General features: G+C 46.1%; 1 protein-coding gene across 4 annotated transcripts in view; it reads left to right on the top strand.

The window, feature by feature from the left end:
• Positions 1–8,728: 8,728 nt before the first annotated feature.
• Positions 8,729–23,869, top strand: part of LOC143333699 (RNA binding protein fox-1 homolog 3-like) — a 348,241-nt gene continuing 333,100 nt past the window's right edge. For 2 of the 4 annotated variants that reach the window (XM_076751907.1, XM_076751905.1), the window contains exon 1: positions 8,830–9,208. The gene's annotated coding sequence lies outside the window, so the exon portion shown is untranslated. Of the gene's footprint in view, positions 9,209–23,869 lie in introns of all 4 variants that reach the window. The other 2 variants (XM_076751900.1, XM_076751897.1) reach the window with 2 other exon arrangements.

Genomic DNA, 23,869 nt, shown 5'->3' with positions numbered 1-23,869 from the left:
AGTTTGCCCATCACTCCTGGGATTCCAGTTTTTATGCAGCTGGTGTTCGCTACTGTAGCTCCTTCCTGGCTTCTCCTGTCTGGATACGGATTTCCACTTCTTTGACAGAGATTGATGTGCTGCCCGTCCCTGGCTGCAACAGCACTCAATATCCACTGCACTTAATATCCAAATGGCACCAAATCAAAATCACCGCCTGTCTGACACCGGGGTGAAACACCTTGGCTCAGTGCAGCACCTTATTTACATGCACAGACGCCATTCGTGTTTTTAGTGGTTGAAAGGTGATCAATAATTTACTTGCAGGTAAGGGCCTTATATCTGTGAAATTGTCCACATGCCTCTAAGAATAATGGAGAAGTATTTGCATTGCAGTGCAGATGGTGAGAGTTGTTATTGGCTGCAAAGAGCCATAAAAATTGATTAAAAATCAAATTGAAATCGTACAGGGCAGCGAGTCCTTTTGTTGTGCATTTATGGCTAAGAGGTGCATGATTAAGTTTAGAAAATATGTCGTTGGAATATTTAGTTTTGCGTGTTTAGGTGTGAAAAAGCCAGAGAATAGTGGACAAAAAAATGAAGAGTCTTCCTTTTGTGCAGCCCGAATGTTCTGCATTACATCAGACTGTGAGACCCACAAACTAAAATCACTGTGAAGCTGGTCCTCCCACTTCCTTCTACTTCAATGATAATCACAGATTCCCTCTCTACAGGCTGCTCCAGTCTTGCTTTTTTCTTGCTTTAGCCTTCAATTTTGTTTTTGCTGCTTTAGCACGATGCTGAAAAATCCTTTTGAATACATTTGTCGCTGAGGGAAGCTAAGCCACGGTGGGGTGAAATGTAGCTGCTGCCCTTTCTGTGGACGGGTCGGACATTGAGCTTGAAGGAGAAAGAATAATGTAGGTGCAGATTGGTGCTGAAGGCTATGTTTTGCATTCAGTCTTGTGTTTTGAAGTAGTACGACAACACTAATGGTGTGACAGATTTGGGTTAGGATCCGGACCTTGTTTTGAATCTTGGCATTTTTGCCTTGGAGAAATGGCCATAAATGTTATAGCAGGAGCGGAAATCCCTGCCTGGTTAAAGCTCCATCTGTGCACACGAGCGGCAGAATTCGCGCGACGCAGTAAAAAATGAATGTGAGGATTGTGAGATGGCCCAGGGAGTCTGTTACGCTGATAGAAAATGTAAAGTGCTATAGTCATGGATGTAATGTAGAATGATTGTCTGTCTCCCCTGTTTATTTGCCAGTGTAAGGGCTGTAATGGAGACAAATGCTCGTCTGAGCCTGTGAACCTGCTGCTTTGGCAATCTAACTCCTTGCTTTATGTCGCTGTTGAGGCTGCCTGCACCGAGAAGACTGTGTGAAGGCAGGTGAGAGGTCCTCAGGTGACTAACCTGGCTCTTATGCCTTAATGACTCCTTGTTACTCTCATAGCTATTTCCCAATTGCCACCAGCAATTCCACCCTCTGTGTCCATTAGATGCAGGGAGCATGGATCAATATGTGATGCAATTTCCCCGGGGAATGCACGAGGCTTCTTTAGGGTGCCTGGGCCCACTGTCTCCCCCTCTTTTTCATTCTCATTCTCCTCCTCTCTCCTGCCTCCTCCTCCTCTTTTATATGCTATGCTGAGTAAACCTCAGGTAGGTGTTGCAGAGACGAAAGGAGATTTTGCTCAATCACTTATCTAAGAGAAGTAAAATTCAGCGACGACAGGAAACACTTTGTTACAGCTGCTAAAACAGAAACCTGTCACCCAGGTCTCTCTAAAGCAGATGAAGAATGAGTCATCAGCAGTCCGACTCCCACCCAACAGCGAGGCTGGCACTCAGCATGCCAGCAACATCATCTGCCTTACAAGGAATGTTGCCCAGCTATTATCTTTGAACAATGAGACACGGTTTGCTAGTATTCGATTTTGCAAAGGTCAACATCATTTTGCCACTGGAGTAAAGTGTTGTTTTCATAATGAATATGCCCTAGATTATACACAGAGCCAGCACAGCCCATACAGTGTCAGTGCAGTGCATTGAAGCACAGAGAACAAAAGCACATTAGAAAGCGATTGCATGCTTTTTTTTTAACAGAACCTTCAAAGTTGCTCCCTTTTATAGTTTTCTGTCATATTTTACTGCAAACTGTGTTATTCCTTTGGCTGCTATAAAACCCATTAATAATCAAAGCAACGCTGAGTTGCAGAGGTTGTTCTAAAGATGTTTTTCATGTACCTGTACTTCTTTAGACCAAAGTATGTTAACCTACAACATCCTTAATGAAACCCAGACAAAGTCAGCAGTTCCTCTGGGATTACTCCGGACTTTTCCTCATATTGTTCTTCTACTTTGAGTCCCTAAAAGTAGTATTAGTGCAATATTATTTTAAAACATTAATCACCCAAAACAAGCTATCCTGCCATAACCCAGAGATTCCACCAGGTGCATCGTGACGTGTTTTCGTTCCGTCCTCCATGTTGCTGCAACACAAGCTGGTTGCGTTTCAGAGCAGAGCGTTTTTGCCTGCTCAGTTTTGTTGTTCTCTGCAGAGCCGCTTCCAGGACACCTCTGAAACGGAGACAGAACGTGCACGGTGGAATTGCACACATTGTCTAGAATGGTGACGATTAGCACCTTTGGATGCATCGTTGACCGTTTGCAGACAGAGTGCACCGGGTGGAGTCTGGCCTCCCTAAAGACCGAAAAACTTTATATGCATCTCTCAGCACCCTCAACTGTTAACACCAGTATGAGGAGCTGCTCGGACCACAGAGCCCTGCACGCTGTATGCAGGAGGATGTACTGAATACTGTCAACTGAAAACAAGCAAACTGGGCAAGGCTCCAAGTCCCAGTGGCATTCAGGCACTGGTGATGGCAGGCAGTGGCATGGAGCTGTCCCCAGGTCTTCACTCCCATTTCACAAGAAAGAATCCCCAATCTACAGAACTCAGCAGCAACAGAACAGCTGCGTTAACATAAATAATTACAAAGTGCCCGGAGTAACTGATGCTGAACACCCCTCCTTCCCCCACCAGTTTGCCTATAAGCTATCCTCTAAAAAAAACTGACATCCCAGTGTTCTCCCAGTTCTCATGTAGTTGCTCCGCAGAGACCACAGAGAGTAAAAGTAAGCGCAGTAAAGCCTTCAGACAGACAGACAGTACATTACTGCATGGATGCAGCGCGGGTGCTGATGCAGAAAGCTCCAGCAAAAACATGCAGGTCAAAAAAAAAAGGTGGCAGCAACACAATGTGTCGTTGTGTGGAAACACACTGTGCTGGTTATTACTGTGTTACATGAGCAGGGTAATCCTTACAATGGAGGGTAAATCAATTGATGCTGTGATAACGGTGAATGAGCAGTTGTAAAATCCAGTGTTTTTCTGCAACGGAGAAGCCTTCAAGTTCATGGATCTACGACTCAGTCTAGCCTTCCTGGGTCGTATCTCTTCATCTGTCTGGTACTTAAAGCAACAAATACACAGCCCTTTGTGTTTCTGTAATGCAGTCCTTTTTTATAGAAACTAACAAATGTGTATCCTTAGTTTCCTCTGTGAAGTTTGCACAGTTTCCCTCTTTGGAGTTACAGTCGGCCTGGTGTGTAAACTAATTGATCCGTTCGGTTTGTTGGGTAGAAGCTTTGTAATGATGGCAGATATGGAGTGCTGCCTTTGAACGTTCCCTTGCTGCGGTAGTTTGCAGCTTTCCTCAAGGTTAATTGTTTCATGACAACGGATTGTAAATGCAAAATGCAATGTTTACAAGGAAATGGACTCCATTTTTTTCCTCCAGTTCACATTGCCATGGGTCAGTGCTTTTCTGCAGGCTCTAGGTTTTGTAGTTAGCACCGCTGTAGCAGTTGAAAGATGTGCATGGTGCTGTGGGTGATCAGAAAGTCTGAAATTGGCCCAGTGAGAGCACCGCTGTCAGAAAAAGACCACAGCATTGAAGGAAAGAAATGGAAAATGCCATCCCCTGCTGAGTGAATGAATACATGAGTTTCTGTGTGAACTTCTGGTCATACTGCTTGGATCACAGCATCAGCAAAAAGCACTCTGAACAGTCTACAGGTTTCTAAAGGGTATAATAAAACAGGAAGGGTTATTTATTTCAGAATGCATAGGTTAGGGTGAGGAAGGAGCAGGAGGGGGTATTCCTCTCATAACAAATGTCAGTGTGAGAGCAGGAGGAAGCGACAGTTAACATCTTCACTTGTCCCATTGTTATATTTGTCCACAGGGGGATATTTCTGTCACCCCTTCAGTGTTCATTCGAAAGGATGCTGTAGGTGTTTCCCTTCACGTCTTTAATCAACACACAGTGTTATCCTCCTCCATCGCCGGCCTGCATCTGTTTCTGTGGCTGTTTGGAGACTGTGCTGCTGCCACTGAGTGGCACCATTTAAGAGATGAAAGTGGTGCAAATGACGTAAAACCAGCAGAGAAGGAGACAGACAAAGAGAGAGAATGAAACAGAGGAGACAAATGCGACAGAAGAAGTCTGTGGTTCAGGATCTGAAGATGAGACATCAGTATGTGTGGGCAGTGTTAAATAATTTACTCCTCCCTGATCAGACCCTATTTAATTAGCCCTTGTTCCGCCGATTTAATCAGGCCCTCTTGGTTGGGGTGTTGGGCTCTGAACTGTGAGGGGCGAAGAAGAGTCATATGTTCGCCTGCTGTGTGATCACAGCGGGGCCTCAGGTAGAGGACACGGGGACACGTCCTGCCAGCTGACTACAGTTATTGCTAACAACACTAACAGGGCACAGCAGCAGACCCCAGTGACTCCTATAGGCCTGCTAACAGGTTGACGTCTAACACCTTTCTTGGCTTCACTTACCAAGAGTTAGCCTCCTAATTACGCTCCTCTGAACATGATATACAATTATCTGTGTGTGGGATTGTGCACAGATGTGTGTTGGTGAGACCCGGAACCCTCCCTGCACCCGGTTTCTTAGGATTAGTTAGCATCCTTAGAGCTGGCATCTTTCAGGAAATGATAGCAGAGAAGCAGGGGTGCATTGAAGTATTGTGTCGCCCAAGCTAGTTTAGAGGAACCGCAAGCTGCCGGAGGATCCATTTTCAGGCCATTTCCTCCACTAAAAAATTATCTGAAGTGGAAAATCACACCTGATGGCGGCTTTCAAGCCACTAGATGGTCGTACGGAAGTCTTTGTACAAATCACTTTTCTGAAAAAGGGGTTATGATAAAAAAAGAAAGGTCGGACAAAAGTCCAGATGACCATCTGTGTCCTTTGGTAAAAGACCGTGTTCTCGTTTCTTCCCTCGTAGCGAAGAGCGTTTTTTTTCTCACACTGTAGGATAGACATGAATCTGAGAGTGGAGGATATTGAATTTGTTTCAAGCTACACTCCCACGATGTGCAGCCAGTGCTGAGGTACACACTTTGATTTGTGACATGCAGAGAAGGGGGAAAAGAGAAGACGATGAGGAAGAGGAAGAGGAAGCATGGGGAACAGAAGTGTAGTGTCCCGCTGAGGTAATTTGCCTTGGGTCTTATAGAGCTTACTCGCACTGCTGGCAGAGTCATATGCGGGCTGATACGGGAAAAGGAGAAGATGTGTGAACAGCATGAGAAGCCAGCAGAATCACAAGTGTTGTGGCTTTACCTTGTAGCTTCAGAGGAAATAAGAAAGAGTGAGAGCGAGGGAAGGCTGGGAGTGGAGTAGGGTTTAACTAATACTCAAACAAAGGTAACCGAGCATGTGTGCACAGGCACGAGCTCTCACACAGTCGTCATCCAGTGCATCTGGGAAGGCTGAGGCCAATTTTCATGGGAGGGTAGCAGTTTTGAGCACACATAAGCGCCTGTGACACCTTTGGCAGTGCCAAGAGCCCACACATCAGCCGGCATTGACAGCATGGCTGGCACATGCCTGAGGGGCTGGGAAACTTCCCCTCTATAATTGCATCCCATGTCAACCTGTGACAAGTCAGGCTCAACCAGCATGGGAGCTCGCTAATCACCGGCCAGACGACCTCCACCTCCTTTACCCTCTCTCGTTACCCACCTACACCCACTTTCATCCTGCTCAGCGAGCTCCAGCTATCTGCCTCCCATCTTTGTTTTTGCATATGTAGGTAGCACCCCTGAGCAAGCCATTATATCTTTATCTCAGCACCTGGTGCCATCAGTGTGACTCAACAGTCAAAGCAGTTCTGTCTCATTAGTCCTCTTCTTTAAAAGTACGTGTTAATTTAGTCATTTTCCATTTATTCCATCTGTTATTCTCACTGGCACTCTTGCTGACACGTTTACTCATTTTATGTTAATTACATAAAATTTGTTAAAATGGGTGCCGGCATGAAAATGATAATAGTCTGTCTGCTCTTGCAGGACTGCTGGCTGGCAATTCATGAGCTCCTTCACACCTCCCTTGAAAAGTCTTGAGTGTGACTACGACACAGTCCGTTAGCAGACGCGTTATAGGAATGTACTTTTGTGATTTAAGACGAGGGGGCGATTCGCAGCAAGTTTACGTGCGTGACGGCAAGTTTGTAGAAGTCTGTGCCGCGGAAAGTCCTTGTGATCTTCGATAAGAGATGCTGTGGGTGTGTGTGGGTGTGTGTGTGACCACATCTTTGATCTCTGCGGAGCGATGTGTGTGTGTGAGTGAGAAAGAGAGCGACATGGTGCTAGTGCCTCCTGCCTCCTGCAGATTGAGGTGAGAGCAGCCAGGTGGGGCCCGGTCGTGTCTGTGTGCCACAGTAACTGGATGTGATGGGTGGCCTCTGGGGATCTCTGCCTTAGAAGTGCTAAACGAGCGAAGCAGAGCAATCACGCTGTTCCTGTGTGCGTATGCGTCTGTGTGCGCGCGCGTGTCGCAAGCCCACACACACCTATATATGATAGGTGGTTTGCTTTCCCGTTGCCACCGGCTCAGCTCTGTGTAGGCGTGCGTGTCTGCTATAAAGGACACTGCATTTATCCCCAGACTAAATATAAGCGCCACGAGATGGATGACGAGATAAAAAAGCCTTTAATGTATTAAATGTTGCCCGGTAACAAGCGTTTTAAATAACAAATACACAAACATGGCTGCCGCCGCTGCTGCTGCTGCTGCTGACGGTAAGTGCTGCCGACAGTCCACATGTGGTGGAGCTGTAGTGCTGCTCTCCAGTCTCAAAGGTGGTGACAATACACTGGTTCCAGTCTAGAGACTGTGACCCCACCCTCCTCTAAACACCTCCACCCCCCCATGTCTCAATGTGATTGTGAGCCTGATGCCCCTGAAAGGGCAGCCCCCCCCCTTCATTAACCAAATGGAATTGACTTAATTGAATTAAGGAGTAAAAATGCTCCTCCCGTGAGAGGAGCCGGGTTTGTGTAGCTTTCTGCTTGTTGCCATCAGGGTGTTCCCGTGCATGCGCGCACATATATTACACATGCAACCTGTGAAGTGAGCTCTCATGCATATGAAAACTAAGCAAACGAGCATGCGACACAGGTTGTGTTCTTGCCGCGGGCCAACAGGGGCCCCGGCGGTGGCACCGCGGAGGCCTCCGGTAGCACCTGGGCCCCACGGCTCCGCCCGCGCCCTCGCGCGCCGCCACAGCCGAGGTGAATGCCAAGGAGTCTCCGAGCCACTCCATCAAGCAGCCCCCCACCCCCACCCCCACCCCAGGGGAACACCAGCCAATGAATTACAGATTAGATCATTGTTACAGGATCATAACAGTGATCTAATTGCCAATTTCTCTTTTTAATTGAATTTGGTGGAGTGAAGAGGCAGAGATAGGATTCATGGGACTGTGTGTGGAGCCGATTGGAGTCGGTCCTCTGTTGACCGGACACGACGGTTAATGAGGGAAAAAATACCGGAGCTTGACATTCGGCTGCAAACTGGGCGTCGACTGCAGAAACGTCAGGTCTAATCTGTTTGACAGTGCTTCTTGTTCAGACCGAATCTTGTTTTTGGAACGTTTAGGGTGTTGGCTCACTGAAATTAGTCAAATTGTATTGACAGCATTATGCATCACAGTTAAATCAATGCTACTGGGTTGCACACGGCTGCTTACTGATGGTCCTCAGTTGTTTTTAATTATCTTTTATGTTCAATTTTCCGTTCGCGGCCGGTGTTTTTTTCCTGCAAATGGTTTTAATCTGAACCTTCAGGCCGCTGCTCTCTGACCTGGCATGAGATAATTGCAGTTTGTCTGTGTCTGCCTCCATGTGCCCCCCCGTCCTCACGCTCACAGCCCCTTCGTCCAAAACCCTGCATCCAGTCCGGCCGTAAATGAGCTGCACAGTGTTGTCTGATTATAGCCTGGTTAAATTAGATGAGATAAGTTAGCCCACATCTCCTCCTCAGCCTTGTTTGAGAGCTGACAAGCCCAATACATCTGCCGTGGCCATGGTAATTGAGATGGGGAGGGAAGGAGGGGGTCTGTGGTAGGATGTGGAGGAGTGTGTGTGTGTGTGTGTGTGTGTGTGTGTGTGTGTGTGTGTGTGTGTTGAGGCGTGTGAATGGGAGGGGGGGGGCCTCCCTCTGTCTCTTGTTCCTCAGTACCTGTCATTGATGAGGAGCCAAGGAGAAGCTTCAGCTTGAAGCTGTCATCGGCCCTCTGAATGTGTCTGCCTCACTCTATCATCCCTCCCTCCTCCTCCTCCTCCTCCTCACTCTCTCTCTCTCTCTCTCTCTCTCTCTCTCTCTCTCTCTCTCTCTCTCTCTCTCTCTCTCTCTCTCTCTCTCTCTCTGTGTGTGTGTGTGTGTGTGATGTGGATGCAGAGTGTGTGAGTCGTGAGCTAGCCGGCGAGCGTGTACGCCGTAGGAATCCGCGCGACCGGCTCTTGAGGCGTTTAAATCGGAGACGCCGGCAGACCGACTGGGGTGCAGGCAGCCCGCCGCCCTGACACCGCCGAGACCGACGCTCCCTCTCCCGGACTGACAGGCCAATCGCAGGCCACCGCTCGCCCTCCCTCCATCCACAGCACGCTCTCTCTCTCTCTCTCTCTCACTCACACACACTCCCTCCTCCTCTTCTCTCTCTCTCTCACTCTGGTTTTCATTCCTTTGCGTTCAATCCGTGCATCCCCTCCTCCTCCTCCTCTTCCTCCTCCTCCACCTCCTCCTCCTCCTCACACCTTTTGGTCAGAAGAGGAAGAGGAAGCCCAGCCCAGGGAGAGACGCTGAGAGGATGAAACTCTGACACGCCGACAGACCACAGGGAAACAAGAGCACAACTGTGAGTACAGCAGTCCTTTCACCTCTCACTCAGGCTTAACGCTGTCACACACACCTCGTCTCTCTATCACACACACACACGCACACACACACACACGTGTCCGGCGCATTTACTTCAGACACACACAGTGACTTGGCTCTGCATACAGATCCCAAACCGCACTCTCCATCCATGCGTTGCTCGAGTGTCTTTGTCTCTTGGAGGCAGTCAGAGAAGTGCAGGGTTGTGTTGTCTCAACATGTGCGCCGTCTTCCTCTCTGTCTGCTCTTCGTCCTGTCTTTATCGCCGTGCTCAGAAACAAAAACAGTCCAGCAAAAGTGTGTCTCATACTTTGCAGTTACGTGTCTGACATTTTCCTCCACTTTAATGGATTCACTTTTCTGCCAAAAGTCAACAGTGCTCTTTCATGTTTCTTTGTTTGGCTCAGATGAAAAATCACCCCGGCAATATGCAAGGTCAACCGAATAATGTTTCACTCACTGCGCCGCATGTTGAGAGCGTCTTTTGTCTGTGCACTTCTGCTGTTTTTATTGGCAATACAGGCATGCTGGATCCCCACATGAGGACAGGCGTCCCTCTTCTTATCTCCCATCTTAAACGTATAAGCTGCTATAAGCCAATAGATGCCTGCGGGGTGAAAAAAGGGGCGTACTTTCTTCTCAACGGCGCAAGAATCCAGAGCAATCCCCACTGCTTATTGTTTAGCGCTCAGCCAGGGGAGGTCTGCGCGCCGGGCTGATCTGCACCGTTTGCGCCGCACTATTTTTTGATTATGTTCCTGGTTCATCTCTGGCCGAGGCGATTTCCTATTTCCCTCTCCCATTTCGAGAGCGGGGAGTATAATATGATAGCGGCTCACATGCGGGGAAGTGCAGACAGTGGATCTGTGCAGAGGACACAGATTGCATTTCCCCTGGAGAACGCTCTCGCTGTATTAAAGGCACTAGACGGCTGCTCGGCACTTGTCATCAGCTCCGCTCGTAATGCCGGCGAGGGGAGAAAGTAGACGTGGTGTTTACCGCCACTCTCTCATTTAAAGAGCTCCCATTGGCCCTAATGCCACAGCTGCATCACACTGGCCCGTTGCAATCCAGGTCATATTACATTTGCGAGGCCCGCGGTGTTGTGTGGCGCCTCGCTTTGCTTTGACAATATGATGAGCAAATGCAGGAAATGAAGAGATATACGTGTTAAACATGGCACAGCGTGTTAGATGTCTTGCCGGGCTGTAAACTCCTGCAGTGAGAACTACAGTATTTGCATTTTTATGATGAGCTTTAGCGTGGATCACATGCACCGCGGCACCTGTTTGTGCTGGGGACTGAATGCATGTTACCCTCATTCCAGTTGTTTGTGGTTCTGTTTCTCTGTTGGTCATTTATAATTCAAATGATTTTCTGGCATATTTAGCTGCTGTCGCTGGTGTTTTTTATGTTTTCCACGCCGCTGAATCTAAATGAAGGATTGATTTTTACTGTTAGAAATGTGAAGTGACACATCAATGGCTCTCGAGGCCCAGCAAGCCTCTGGTTGCCGATGTGTCAGCAAAAGTGAATGAAAAGCCTGAGACTCGCTTCCTCCTCTGTCTGGCCTTGGCAAATTTACCGAACCCTTGTGGTTTAACACACACACAGACACACAACGTTAAATCAAGGTAAACAAGACAATTATATATCCCTCCCTCCTCTGTGGCTGCCCCAATTTTCCCATGCAAGGATTATTGGGAAAGACTGATTAGTTGGAGTTAAAAGGCAAACTGATTTAGTGTCCTACATAAGAAAGCGTTACTCCTCTGACCGAGCCGCATCGCCTGTAACCACCATCAAAGCTGCGATATTCGCGGCACAGGGAAATTACAAAAGCTACATCACAAAAAGTAATTTAAACTCTCTCGATTAATGCAACTTTCATTTTGGACTTGCCTGTGGCTTTCATGGAAAATTCCTGTAATTTAAATACAGAAAGCCGGTCCGCTCCTGACTCGGGCACTGACCGTCGATTTAAATGGATCGTCTCGGCGTTGTTCGTCTCATTGTTGAGAAATATATTCGAGGGAAGTTAATAGCCTTTTATGCAAGGAAACATATTTAATTACATATATCCGTCACTGCAAAGCCTTAACCCCAGAGTCAACGCAAGTCTGTGATCTTTGCAGTTATTAATCCGCTTGTGAAGGCGAGATAAGTTACCGTCATCCCGTATTTATTGCTATCTGCTCGTGTATCTGCACTTATTGATTCGATGGTTGGTAACCAGTCCTGATCATCAATAGAGATCCTTACAAGGCGAGGGCCAGATCGTCTCCGCTCTCCCTGAAGGCTCAATTACACAGCATGCGCGAGGAAATGTGGGGGGAAGGAGTTCAGCTTCTGACAAGGTCAAATTATACACGTCAGCTTCAAATCACTCTGTCGAGGTATTCGTCCACATCTGAATGTATAAAGAAAGACACATTTGGAGAGTCAATAAATGTTGAATGCTCCAGCTCTTTAAATATTCAGGGACTTTGCTTATTAAATTATGTCTACTGGAAGAGACGGTTTGAGCTCCTCCTGGGTGTTTTCATTTATTTTCAGAAAATCACCACATGACTTTGGGGTATTGGAAGCCAGTAATTGCACATCTTGAATAAATGAGTGACGGAATTTACTAATTTGCAGACTAGTTACCATTTAAACTATGTTGATTACAATTGCAATCCCATCATATGTTTCCCAGTCTTGACACAAATGCTGCAGCCTGACGCTTGTGTTGCAGAGCAGGAAAGTTGAAGCTGTAATTGGTGCTTTGTGGAGCTGTTTGCTCTTGCTGGTTGTTCCTAGACAATGAAACACACAGCCTATTCAAAAACTCATGAATACCGCAATTCAGTGATGAAGGACATGTGTAGCAAATATTGAAGGTACTATTTTTCCGTTGGTGGAAAGCCAAAAAGCAGAATTGATTTGTTGAGTGAGCTTGGGAAGGATAGCCTCTCCTCAAAACCCTTTGTGAGAAGGATGGTAATTGCAGGGCAAAGTGCTGCTGACAAAATACAGGAGAATTACCATATGACTGCAATTGCAAGGTTTGGAAAGATATACATATCAACGAAACCACTGGTTTTATCTCGCACAGTAGCTTCTGCTCTCGCAACGTGTTTTAAGGGTCAGTTCACATTCTCTCATTTACCTGTAGTGCTGTCCATCCATGCAGCTAGTTTGGGTTTTATTTGTCTGGATTTTGAAACGTCTGTCTCGAAGATTTCTCCGCCAGCTCGGCGGTGAATGGAATCTTGTCTGTGGCGCTCAGAACGTCTAAAGAGTGACACGTAAGGACTCAGTAATGTGTCTTAGTGTGTGCGACTCAGTGGCCTCTGGTGGTGAGGTTGCAGATTGCAGTCAGCTGAACACCCCTCGCCTCACCCTCCTCTACGGCGGCTGCTAAAAATTCAGAAAACTCTCTCGAGAGCCGTGTTTGGTTTGTCCATCGCAACATGGCGGCGCAATGTGGTGACCTCCGTGGAGGTAACCAAAACACAGCAGTTCTTCTTCTCAGGTGATTGTACACCAATGAAGATCTAATACTATTTTCCATTTCTGCCAATAGTTACATCTCAAATGTGCCACCAAGAGTCCAAAACCTGCAGATATTCAGTCTACTGTCACAGAAGAACAAGACGACCCCAAAATATTCTCGTTTTTTCAGTCGCGGATGAATTTCCAGTGAATTGACTGATCAATTAGTGGCATTGATCGAGCTGTAAGGAAACCTGTTCACTAGTAATGATTAATCACACTGACCGGGACATTTTCTGTGGAAACACATGAAATCCCATTCACCTCCATGGATTTTAAGGTGGCGGTATAAGACCGATATCTCTAACTCAGAACTGTTTACATGGTCAGAAGAGAAAAGTAGAAAATGTGTTAGTCACCTTGTTAAAGTTGCGCTCTGAACAAATTGTTTGTTTAGTCCATTTTATTAGAAAGGTTAGGGCGGCAGGGTGGGCTTCGCCACTCAGTCACTGTTTAATAAGTCTGTACCCCCAGCGTTAACCTTCATTACCTCATTGTGTCATTCTCTGCAGGGTCATGCAAAGTATCATCAAATATTTATGATATTAATAACTGCCTTAAGGAGGGAAAAAAGAACATAAATAAATCTGCTCTGCAAGGCCTACGATTAAGAAGTCCATTCCATTTAATAAATGGGTGAAGGGGAAATAAAAGGGCGGTCTTGGTGCAAAAAGGGCGAGACGTTACGAAGCGCGAGGCTAAAGACGGAGGCGCGGCGACGCGGCGGCGGCGGAAGGCAGCTTTTGTGGTACAGCGGGACATTTCCTCTGTAAATTTCTTCATTATCTGCCGTGCAATTGTTCTTCTGAGAGCTTATGCGAGCTTGAGAGAAATTGTTGTTGTGGACGGCCTGAGCATCCACGGTCCCCGGGGGGCCTCCTACATCGACAGCCTCCAAATAGACAAACATGCAGACACCCACACACATGCGCGCACATATGTACACAGAGCTGTTTAGCATGGAAGCCGATTGAGGCAGCGCCCAACATTAATTATCTGTTTTTCAGCCGAGGTCTGGTGACAGTGATTAGAGTGAGGGGTTTTTTGGAGAGTGGTGCACACGCGGTCTAATGAGGAAAACTGGCCTCTCTATAGAGCTCTCCAGGCACACTTGATCTGCTCTGTGGCTCTGCAAGTGTATTTGTGTGTGTGTGTGTGTGTGTGTGTGTGCAGAAGTGTGTGGGTGTGACTGTTGCTCCTCCAGGCTCACTGCTGGGAGAGACACACTCCGAATGTGAGCTTTAGGAGCTGATGTAAGAGTTGAGACACTCCCAAAGCAGAAAGGTCTTTTACATAATTGCTGTTTAATTGCGCCTTATTGTGATGATTAATGTTTGGTTTGCTGTTCGAGGCCGTTTTGGTGCTCGCTGAAGCTGGAGCTGTTCGAGAATAATGTGATTCTGCGAGCAGACCACATGACAGCATGGACCAGTCTGCATCCCATGGAGTCTGTTTGGGAAAAGAAGCAAGCTGCTTTCCTTGTGAGAGAATTATAAATGGCCGTGTCCAAACTTTGGCAGCACTGAGCCAAAAATACTCTGCACAGTAGTGTGGAACAGCAGTGGATCTTGTGTTAGTCTCAAAACAAAGGGATGCTTTTCTACAGGCTGCGAGAGGAATGGCTCGAATGAGGTTAGAGATTTAAATATTCCGAGTCAAATGCGCACAAGGTTCAGGTTACTTTGACCTAAATAAGCTGTGATACGCTGCAGGGTTTCATATGTAAAACATTGTTTTATCTGAACATGGCAGAGTTCAAACTGAACCGAATGCGCAGACGTTTCCAGCAGCAGGAGCAGCAGATTGCATGGCTTGAAATAGGAGTTTTCTTTCAGCAGACGCACTGGTCCAGCACATCAGCTCTCCAGTATCGTCGACTAAATCACATTTGTGAAAATGCCAATGTTGGTGTGCACCTGACTGATAGATTTCTGCCCGCACCAGGTTGGCTTTAGGCAAAGGGCCTACATGTCATTTTCCACACCATTTTGTCCCAAAGTCGATTACTTTGCCTCTGCAGCGATGGCCGCCTCTGAATTGAACCACACATTTAGCTCAGGAGCTGCCAATAAAAGTCAAAGAGCCCAGCTTCCATCAGCGTAATGATATTTCAGCCTCAGTATTAGTTCAGCACTGTTCTCCACCGCAGTTTCTGCTCAATTAAAGATGGTCCATATTTAAATACGTAGAAAATCAGAACGCTGGCCCGGCCCGTGTGCATTCAGATATGCTGTCGAACGGTTAAATGATGGAGTTTGAAATGGACTTTTTAAGCAGCCGAACGCTCCACACCTTTCGAGTTTGAATAAGGGGAGCTGTTCATTTGTAGCTGTGAGAATTTCCTTTACCGTTATTGATGTAGATTAACTTTTAAAAAGGTAAGTAAGTGAAATGTGAAATAATTCATCAAGAGTCAGCCATGTAAGAAATGTGATTTCAGAGAAACCTCGTAGACCATTACCCCAAACAGAGGAAGTAGATTAAGGGCGGGTCCCCCCCCCTCTCCCCTCTCCCCCCCTCCCCTCTCTCTCCAGGCCCTAAAGTATGAATAGCACATTTCCAGCTAAATTGCCAAGCAGAGCGGAGGAAATAAATTTCAGCTCGTGTCAGCCCTGCGCGCTCGTGGTTTGGAACTTCCGTTGTCTTCCCTTCCCCGGCCACTTCGGCTTTATTTAGCGGGAGCTGTCATTTCCCATAAATCCCTAGGAGGAGGCGTCCGTCAGAGCTGCCAGCTCCCCTGTGTGGAGCACCTGTAACAGGGGAGCGAAGTGACAGTTGTGCTGGGACGGTCCCGTCAAACGTGGAGGCGCACACACACACACACACACACACACACACACACACACACACACACACACACACACAGACACACACAGGCGACTGGCTGCTCGGAGGCCTTTGTAAGCTCCTAAACACAAGAGCAGGAGAGTCAATACATCAGGAGAAATCTAATAGATTTTTGGGCTGCGAGTCAATTGCTTCTACCCGTTTCCATAAAGCAAAAGCAGGCAGTATTTAAATAATACTCTGCTGGTAAATAAACATGAGGCCGAGTTACTTTCTTGTGCCTCAATCACAGCGTTTTGTATTTACGTCTGTGCTCGTCAGCTCTGACACTTTAATAAATGACCACAGTGAAAAAATGTCCGCCGCACACGAGGACGTGGTATCTGTCAATTGTCATTTACCGCTCGCTAATTGTTTTATTATTATATTTCTAAATGTTGCTTTAAAATGCTCGTGAGGTGGAGAAAGAGGAGGTCTTTTTTTTTTCCTTTTTTTTATCAGATTCAGCTGTCAGCACACATGCTCCATCATCTGCGCTCCAGGAAATTAGAAAGGAGAAACGTTTGACAGCACAATTTCACAAAACACCGCCACGCCATCATTTCATTTTCTCTGAACCTTTTTTTTTTTTTCATTTATTTATTTCATTGTCTTTTGGAAAACAAACAGAGCGATAACAGCAGGCCCTTTTCAGGTAATTTATCCTTGTTGTTACGCTGCACTCTCACCTGGCAAAGCTTTGACCTCGGCTGATTAGCCGGCGCACAGGTTGGATGTCACCCAATCAAAAGAGGAGGGTCATATTATGTAGGAGATAATTAACAGGAATAAAGGGCAGTTTGCTTCAACAGCTGGCGGCTGACGCTGCTTTGAAGAGCGGGATCTTGGCGGAGGTCTCTGCCCTTGGCGTGCCGGTTCGAGTCGCTGCAGCGAGTCTTGACCAAGACAACCAGAAGTCATCAGTCGCCGCGCAGCCACGGCGGTTATATATCACCAATATCAGTAGCTGACGGCTGCTTATCTCTCAGGTATCGATTGGAGGACTGTGCAGGGGGGACGAAGCGGTGCAGCCAATCAATGGGGGCATTTCATTCTCCTTGAACGTCTGCTTTTTGCTCCTCGGCGCTGATTGGTCGGCCTCACTGCGAGACGGTGGGGTTTTTTTCCCGTTCTGTGCTATGTAGAGGAGTGGGTGGAGAGTGATGAACACTTTGGTGTTGGCAGCCCGCTGAGCTTCTTGCGGATGTGCATGGCATATGTGCAAGAATCCTGTTGTGTTTCCCCTTCGCTGCCAAGAACCCACAGATCTCGCTCAGAGGTTTGATTCAAATTTGCACTCTAATTTTGGTACACATAATTCCATCACAGAGATATGGAGACCAAAAAAGCTTTTCCGCTCGCAAAGTTTCCCTGGATTACCTCCAGTGTCTCGGCAGCTGAAGTACATGTGTAATCTGTGCGAGAACTGTGAGAGATCTTTGTATTCCACGTGGCTGCCGGAGATTTCATAGAATTACTGAGCTTTGCTCTGTTCAGCTGACATTTGGAGTCGTTCAAGCCAATTGTAGCCTACACATAGTTTGTCTATTTTTGGCAAATTGACATTCGCGTGTTGTGTTTTACGTGGTTTAAAGGGAGTTCCAGGACGGCCTGAAGGTCGGGGGGCGCCCGAGGGTTCGCGACGTAAATCTGAGGGATGGAAAGATGATTAGCGAGTCGTTAAAGAAACAGATGCCACACAAAGTTAAGTTTATTATCTCTGTCTATTCTCATATCTTCTGAAATGCAGGAAAGTTTTTCAGTTTTTGGACTTAAAACCTTAAAATGAGACAGCTCATAGACATATGGGCCATAAAGAGCCACAAGCCAATAAAAGTTGGGAACGAGGAGTCCGGGATCTTAATTCTACACAAGTACAGAGCAAAACTTTTCTTCCTTTACTCAAATGTGCAGCACTTTCTTTGAGCTCGTCTGTCCCTTTAAGGGAACAGTCGCCTGTAATGGAGAGAAAATAATTAAGCCATATTTCCTGAACCTGAGAGGAGGAAGCAATCCGGTCAGAGCTGGATCTGAGCTGAGCCCAGAAAGATGGAAAATATCAAACCACATCCTTGCATGTCCTGGTGTTGAATGGTGTTGGCTCAGACCTTCATGTAAAGCACTTGTGCTCATCAGCTGCTCTCCTCTGGCAGAATACCTGCACAAGCTAAGTGAGTTTTTCAATGAGAGCATTGCTTGTGATTCTCTCTTGTAGCTCAACTTGAGATCGGAGGATGAAAGGTTGATGGAGGTTTTGTCGCTCGGGGCTTGGCGTGGCTCCTGCTGGGTCTGAGCTTTCCCTCAGCAGTGTTTATAATCATCATCATCTTTGCAGTGAATATGACTTACAGTCTTAAAATGTGTTAATTAATCCTGTGACATTTACAGGACAGTAAATCTCAGATGGAGGACACTGTCCTATTTGTCCTCCTCTCTGTTTGTACAAATAACCCGGCAGCCAAGGTTCTTTAAGCGTGAGAAGTTAGGACGATCTCCTCATGCTTGAAATTAAATTTCTTCAAAGTGAGTTTTGAAGCTGATCAATACGGCTGCGGTTAACGAGAAAGGGATCCATCAGCTCTCTGCATTCTCAAATCTAAAGAAAACATCTAAATTTCCTTGAAGAGGGATTAACAGATAATGACTGTTCTTTGTGAGAGACCGTCAGTTCATGCCATCTGATATGCCGTCTTCCAGTTTCTGTATTCGCAAAGTACTCCGTGTCGAAGTGTATAGACGGCTCATATTGAATTCATAAGGCAGCCGAGCAGGAAAACGGAGCACATCTCTGTGATTTACTTTCAGATGGAAAATGAACGGAGATGGTTATGCCACTCTATTTGTAGTTGTGCTGGATCCAGAGAGATCATTGTTTGCATCATATCTTTCTTATAGGTCTCCTTAACCTTTGCGGAAGGCTTATTGACTCTCACTAACCTTGCAGGGAGCTGCTGGAGGACAGGAGATGATGAGCGTGCTCAGTGTATGGAAAAAGGCCCACGTGGAGGTTTCTCCGCCCCCACCCTGCCCTCGCCGAGCGACACCTCTACCAACGCTTTGCGTGACCTTTGCCTTCTGATCTCTGTTACCATGGTGAAGCCCGCAATGATGGGAATTCAGGCACAATAGACGTGTGATACAGTCGTACTTTGATGTACTTCCACCAGGTGCTGCATAAGTATAACGGTGGTTAAGATGGAAGTTAAAAAGGAAAACGAGTTCACAAATGTGAGATAATGTCTGCAAACGGTCAGTGTTGTTCGTACAAACCCTGTCTGGCTTCCACAGCCTTCAGTCTTACCCTCGTCTGACCACTAGAGGCACGTTTGCCCTTAAGTAGTCGACCAAATGACGACCAGCATCTGCCGCTGGCTCAGGATCACAGTGCGACGCCTGCCTCGTCCCTTCAGCCAATGAGAAGCAGGTGAAGCTCGTGTCGACCGGCAAAGGATTTTTCCCTCATTTCCTTCTCTTAAAATGTCATTTCTTTGTAAATGACATTTTTTCGCCATTGCAGATATATTTTCAAATTGGACCAAACTGCAATAAAAAAAGCTGAATCCACATATTTATTGTACCTGGAGAATTCCTACTGTTGCTCATGCATGTCCTCAGTAGTGTTCAATAAGGGAAGTCATCTAACCTTTGCTACGCTTCAAAGGCCAAATTTGCAGAGGTAACTGTTCCATTTTGCTTCATATCCTCCGAGGGCCTGTCTGACATGTTTCATTTGTGATTGATGGTGATTGATGATGATATTTAAAGTAAAATTATAATCCTCCAAAGATCTGGACACGGTTAGCCTGAAGTGAAGGGATTCAGTTTGCTACCATGAATAACTGTCGTCTGGATGAGGCCGAGGACGAGTTTTGGTGAAGAATTCGTGAATGAAGCATTCATTACGGCTCACTCTGGGTCCCTTCAGTACATCCAAACAGCATTTTAGATGTCAGATGTTTTGCTTCTTGGAGCAAAATGCTGAGCAATTAGTTGTGTGACTTCTGGAAGTCATTTCATTCAGCTCTGTGTTTCACTGTCGGTGGAAAGTCTGTTTTTTATCCTGTTGAATCCAGTGAAGAGCTTGCACAGACCCAAAAAAGTGGACCTTGATTGAATTCTAGGCAAAAAGATGGAAATTAGACAAATCTTGAAAAAAAAAAAAGTGCACTTGTTAATTAGTTCTTTCAGTGAAGGGTGAAGGTAAAAGAGTTTGTAAAATGGTCCAGTCTTTTGTTGGACGCTTTAATATTTGAAATCCACATTTTTAATTCAGCTCTGCTGGATTTTTGAACATGGACTCTTTGACTTCTCAGAGCTTTGAAAAGATGCATTCTCAATGTAAATACAAAACTACCACATGCACCAGTGTTTCACACCAGAGAATCTGCACAAAAAGCCAGGAGCTGGAGCTGAGAGTGATTTTCTGTTTGGCTCCACGAGGGTTGAGGTGGAATTAACCATCAGTCTGCTGGTAACGCATCAAACGGGCTGCTGTGTGACTGCTGCCAGTGCACAGTGATTTTCCTGGTTTTGGATGTCGAATCCAGAGAATGGGGTCTTGGTGTTGGTGGTGTTGGAGGAGACTGGGAGGGGTCAAAACAAGACGGAGCTGTCGAAACACTGAGAGCCATCCTTCACGTCTGACTGTAGTGGTTAAAGGGCAGCCAGGCTCTTAAAGAAACCATTAGCATTTAGATTTGAGATGCTCCCCCCACAGAGCTGCAGGGAGCGGTTGCGTCACACCTCAGACTTTTTTGCCTGGAGTGGGCTCGAGTGGCAGCTCCGTAGCCCTGATCAATCTCTCAATATGCCTAAATTGCTTTAGATGGCCTCCCAGTGAAGAGACAGGATTGGCCATACTGATGCTCCTCCAATCAATAGCAGATGCTATCATGGCCCATCAACAATGAAGTGTTTTTAATGGAGGTCAGGTCACGGAAGATCTAATTCATTTTAATTTAGAAATTGTGGCATGACAAAATTCTAATCAGGGTGCTTTTGCTATCAGATATGCAGACTTCTGAGTCTCGGGCTCAGCCTCCTGCTCTCATTCCTTCTTCTCAGCCTCATTTGCATTCGTGTCTGTCTGTGAATCCACACAGGACCGAATGTGGAAGCATGAATGTGTACATGACATATATTAAATATCAGTCAGCGTTGAGTGTCGCTCTGTTTTCGATGTTGAGCATTTCTTTTTTAAGGTGTATCGTCTTTACCCGGACAACTTTCATTCAGAAACACACCCCTGCACGTGTTCCACCTCATTAAGTAAAGATTGAAAAGATTACAAATATGACATGTGCAATTTATTATCTTAATTAATTCACTGTCTTCTGTCGGAGGCAGGCAGGGCGGCTCTGTCATCTAGAAACCATTTTTCGGGGAGATGTTCGTAGGGAGCCGGCGCTGTGTTGTTTGCCCAGATTAGTGTAAGAGGTGAGCCTTTTCCATCTCCCCTTCCATTTCAGCTAAATTTGCCTCAGCCACAGTAATATGCACCACGGGATCTCTCCCCCCGTGAGCGGAAATGCAATTGGAATGGGATGCGGCCGTCCGTTGTGATTGTGTGCAGATGAACCTGTCTGCTCTTGGGCCCGGTGCATGAGTGAGGCCATGCGATGCTCCTCGTCTGCAAAGGCTTTCAGTGTGGCAGAAAAGAGGGCCGGTCCGGGGGGTCAATGTCTCCACACGAGGCGACGCGCTTCCTGAGCTGTGACCGATGCAATCAGTGGAGAAGATCGCCACGCCGTTTCAAATGGATTACGCTTCCTTTCAACATGGAGGAAAATTGGCAAAAACCTCCTGCCATTGTTGGTGTAAACACAGAAAAGGTCGCTGTCATTACAGAAATATTCAAGTCAAGGATACTGCCAGTTAAAAAAAAAAAAAAAAAGCAGCCTTGACGAGGTCCAAATGTGAGGAATGCACGTTCGTTTTGGAGTGATTGTGCTGAAACTATTCAAGGTCTGTCATACCTCCCCCATCGGTTGTAGCACAGAAATCTATGAGTGAATTACGGAGAATAATTATTGATGAGAGACAAGGGCATTGTGCTGTACAGAAAAAAGGAAGCTTCACAAGCGAGCAGCATCAACCCCCGTCTTCACTCTTCAGCGTCCCCATTGATTTATCAGGACTCTATTTTTAGTTGCACATGGAACAGTAATGGATTCATGGGAATTAACAATGATTCATGCGAAGCTAATATCAGAGATTTCAGAGGCTTGATTAATGCTGGAGGAATTCAGTGCCTCAACTCCCCAATTATTCATAATATTTCTCCCACTGCATAAACACAGACGCTTCAACCTTATCAGAGTGGCTTGTTAAAGGAGCAGGTGTGTTTGCTCTCTTTTACACTGCGAACTGCAACGATAGCTAATGGGTTGCAATTAATAGCATAAACTTTTTCCCTTCACGGTCGAGCTGATAATGGAATAATGTTTTTGGATTCCTGTTATCAAAACAACAACTCTAAAACCACGCAATTGAATTACCCATTTATCCCTGGTGGCATCTAGTCATGCAGATCATTTCTCACTGAGATTTCTGCCACTAGCCTGATTGGTGGAGGTGAATGGAATTTTGATTTCAAAGCCACAGACTTCTCTTCATTGTCCAAAAAGGTTAATTACCTTTAAAGTCATTGTTTCTAGTGGGCAAACACCTGCACGTTAAAGTCTACCTTTTTAGGCTTTTCTTGACTGGGATTTATACTAGCCTGGTTCTCCATGTCATGTCTTCCCTTATCGAATATGTCTGGATTTCTGGACTGTTCGGTGGGATTGAGGATGGGCCAGAGCCAAAAGAATGACAATGGGAAAAAAAGCATAAATGAGATTGACACAACTGTGCAGTTAATAAGTTGTTTAATCAGAAAAGAGACTCTTAAATCTGCATATTTTTGCAGATTTTGCTGTAAACAACGTTGACGGGACGGATACACCGCACGCTCTCGATTGGTTAGTGCAAAACAACAATCCCTCCCACACAGAAAACAGCCAGCATGACCGTAATGTCAGGCTGAATAATGAAGTGGAACAAAATGGCAATTCAGTCTGATTGTCAAGCTAGGTTTATACAGCATCATCTGTTGGTCCGCGATTGAGTTTAGATTCAATTTGATGGTTTGCTTCGCTGGATGAATGAGCACTTTGTCTGTAGTTCTACAGTCATGGTCACTGTCTAATGTTGTAGTAGATCTTCATAGATTTGACTGCTCTGATCTTTTGTATCATCTAATTGAATCAGCCAAACATTGAGGGCCGGCAGTTGTGAAATGGAGCGTGGGGTCAACCATCCAAATACAAACTGCTGGAGGGAGGACCTGATAGGCTAATAAAAACGTCAGAGGGACTTGGATCAGTTTAGTGACTGTGCTCCTACCTTTTATTCTACTTTTGTTCACAGAGCACTGAATGAAAAGAAAATCTTGTCCTTCTAGAAACAATGTCCCAGCTGCTCAAAGTAATCCGCAGACCTGACTGTGAACACTTTCCATCGGTAGCAGAAGAAATAATCCACACTTGACTATCAAGCGTGTTTATTTGAATCAGTGTCTTGAATACCGTCAGTGGAAGAAGTAATTTCAGTGTTATTACCCCAACGGATGCATTAAGAGTCAACAGCAGAATTCAGATTGTCGTGAAAAGAGAAGCAGAGTGTTTGCACACAGTGTGCAGGATTTGATAGTGTGTGTTCGGGTGTGTAATGTAAAATTAGTTTGAATGTGTGTGTTCAGGCTCGGCACTGTCTCTGATGCTGTTCGGTGTGTTCGCCGAGGACGGCGGCGGCGGCCGTGCCGCTGACCTCTCGCCTTTGTTAGGACAGCGCAGGCGTCGATTCTTCTTACAGACTCGTAATTTACACCAGTGCTTCTGCCGCCGTCCTCCAGCAGGTGAGAGTCCTCGCCTCACAACATTAACCTTACCTCAGAGCTCCAGATAGCATCTCGTTGTTGTTGTTGTCAACAAGATCAATGAAGCACAAAAAGCTCCTTTAGCTTAGTGTTGAGTTTATGAAAGGAATTATGAAACGCTTCTTATGAGTTTAGTCTTCCAAGCGAGACTTTTCTTATAACAGCTCTGCAGTGTCTGGCAGAGGAGATTCAGGTCTCCTGTTGAGTCAATATGTTTCCTCTCCGAGCTTTCTCGGCTGAATAAAAATACTTCACTCGGTGTCCTTTACCATCAGCGTCTATCCAATCAACTAGGTGGCTTCTGTTGTCACATTGGCAATCAGTGACATTATGACATAGTTTGATACCTATTTAGTGTCT

The sequence above is a fragment of the Chaetodon auriga genome, chromosome 16 (assembly GCF_051107435.1).
Source record: "Chaetodon auriga isolate fChaAug3 chromosome 16, fChaAug3.hap1, whole genome shotgun sequence".
In the NCBI taxonomy this organism is placed as follows: domain Eukaryota; kingdom Metazoa; phylum Chordata; class Actinopteri; order Chaetodontiformes; family Chaetodontidae; genus Chaetodon; species Chaetodon auriga.
The sequence above is the reverse complement of the archived record's forward strand: the minus strand, read 5'-3'. Positions and strand labels throughout refer to the sequence as shown.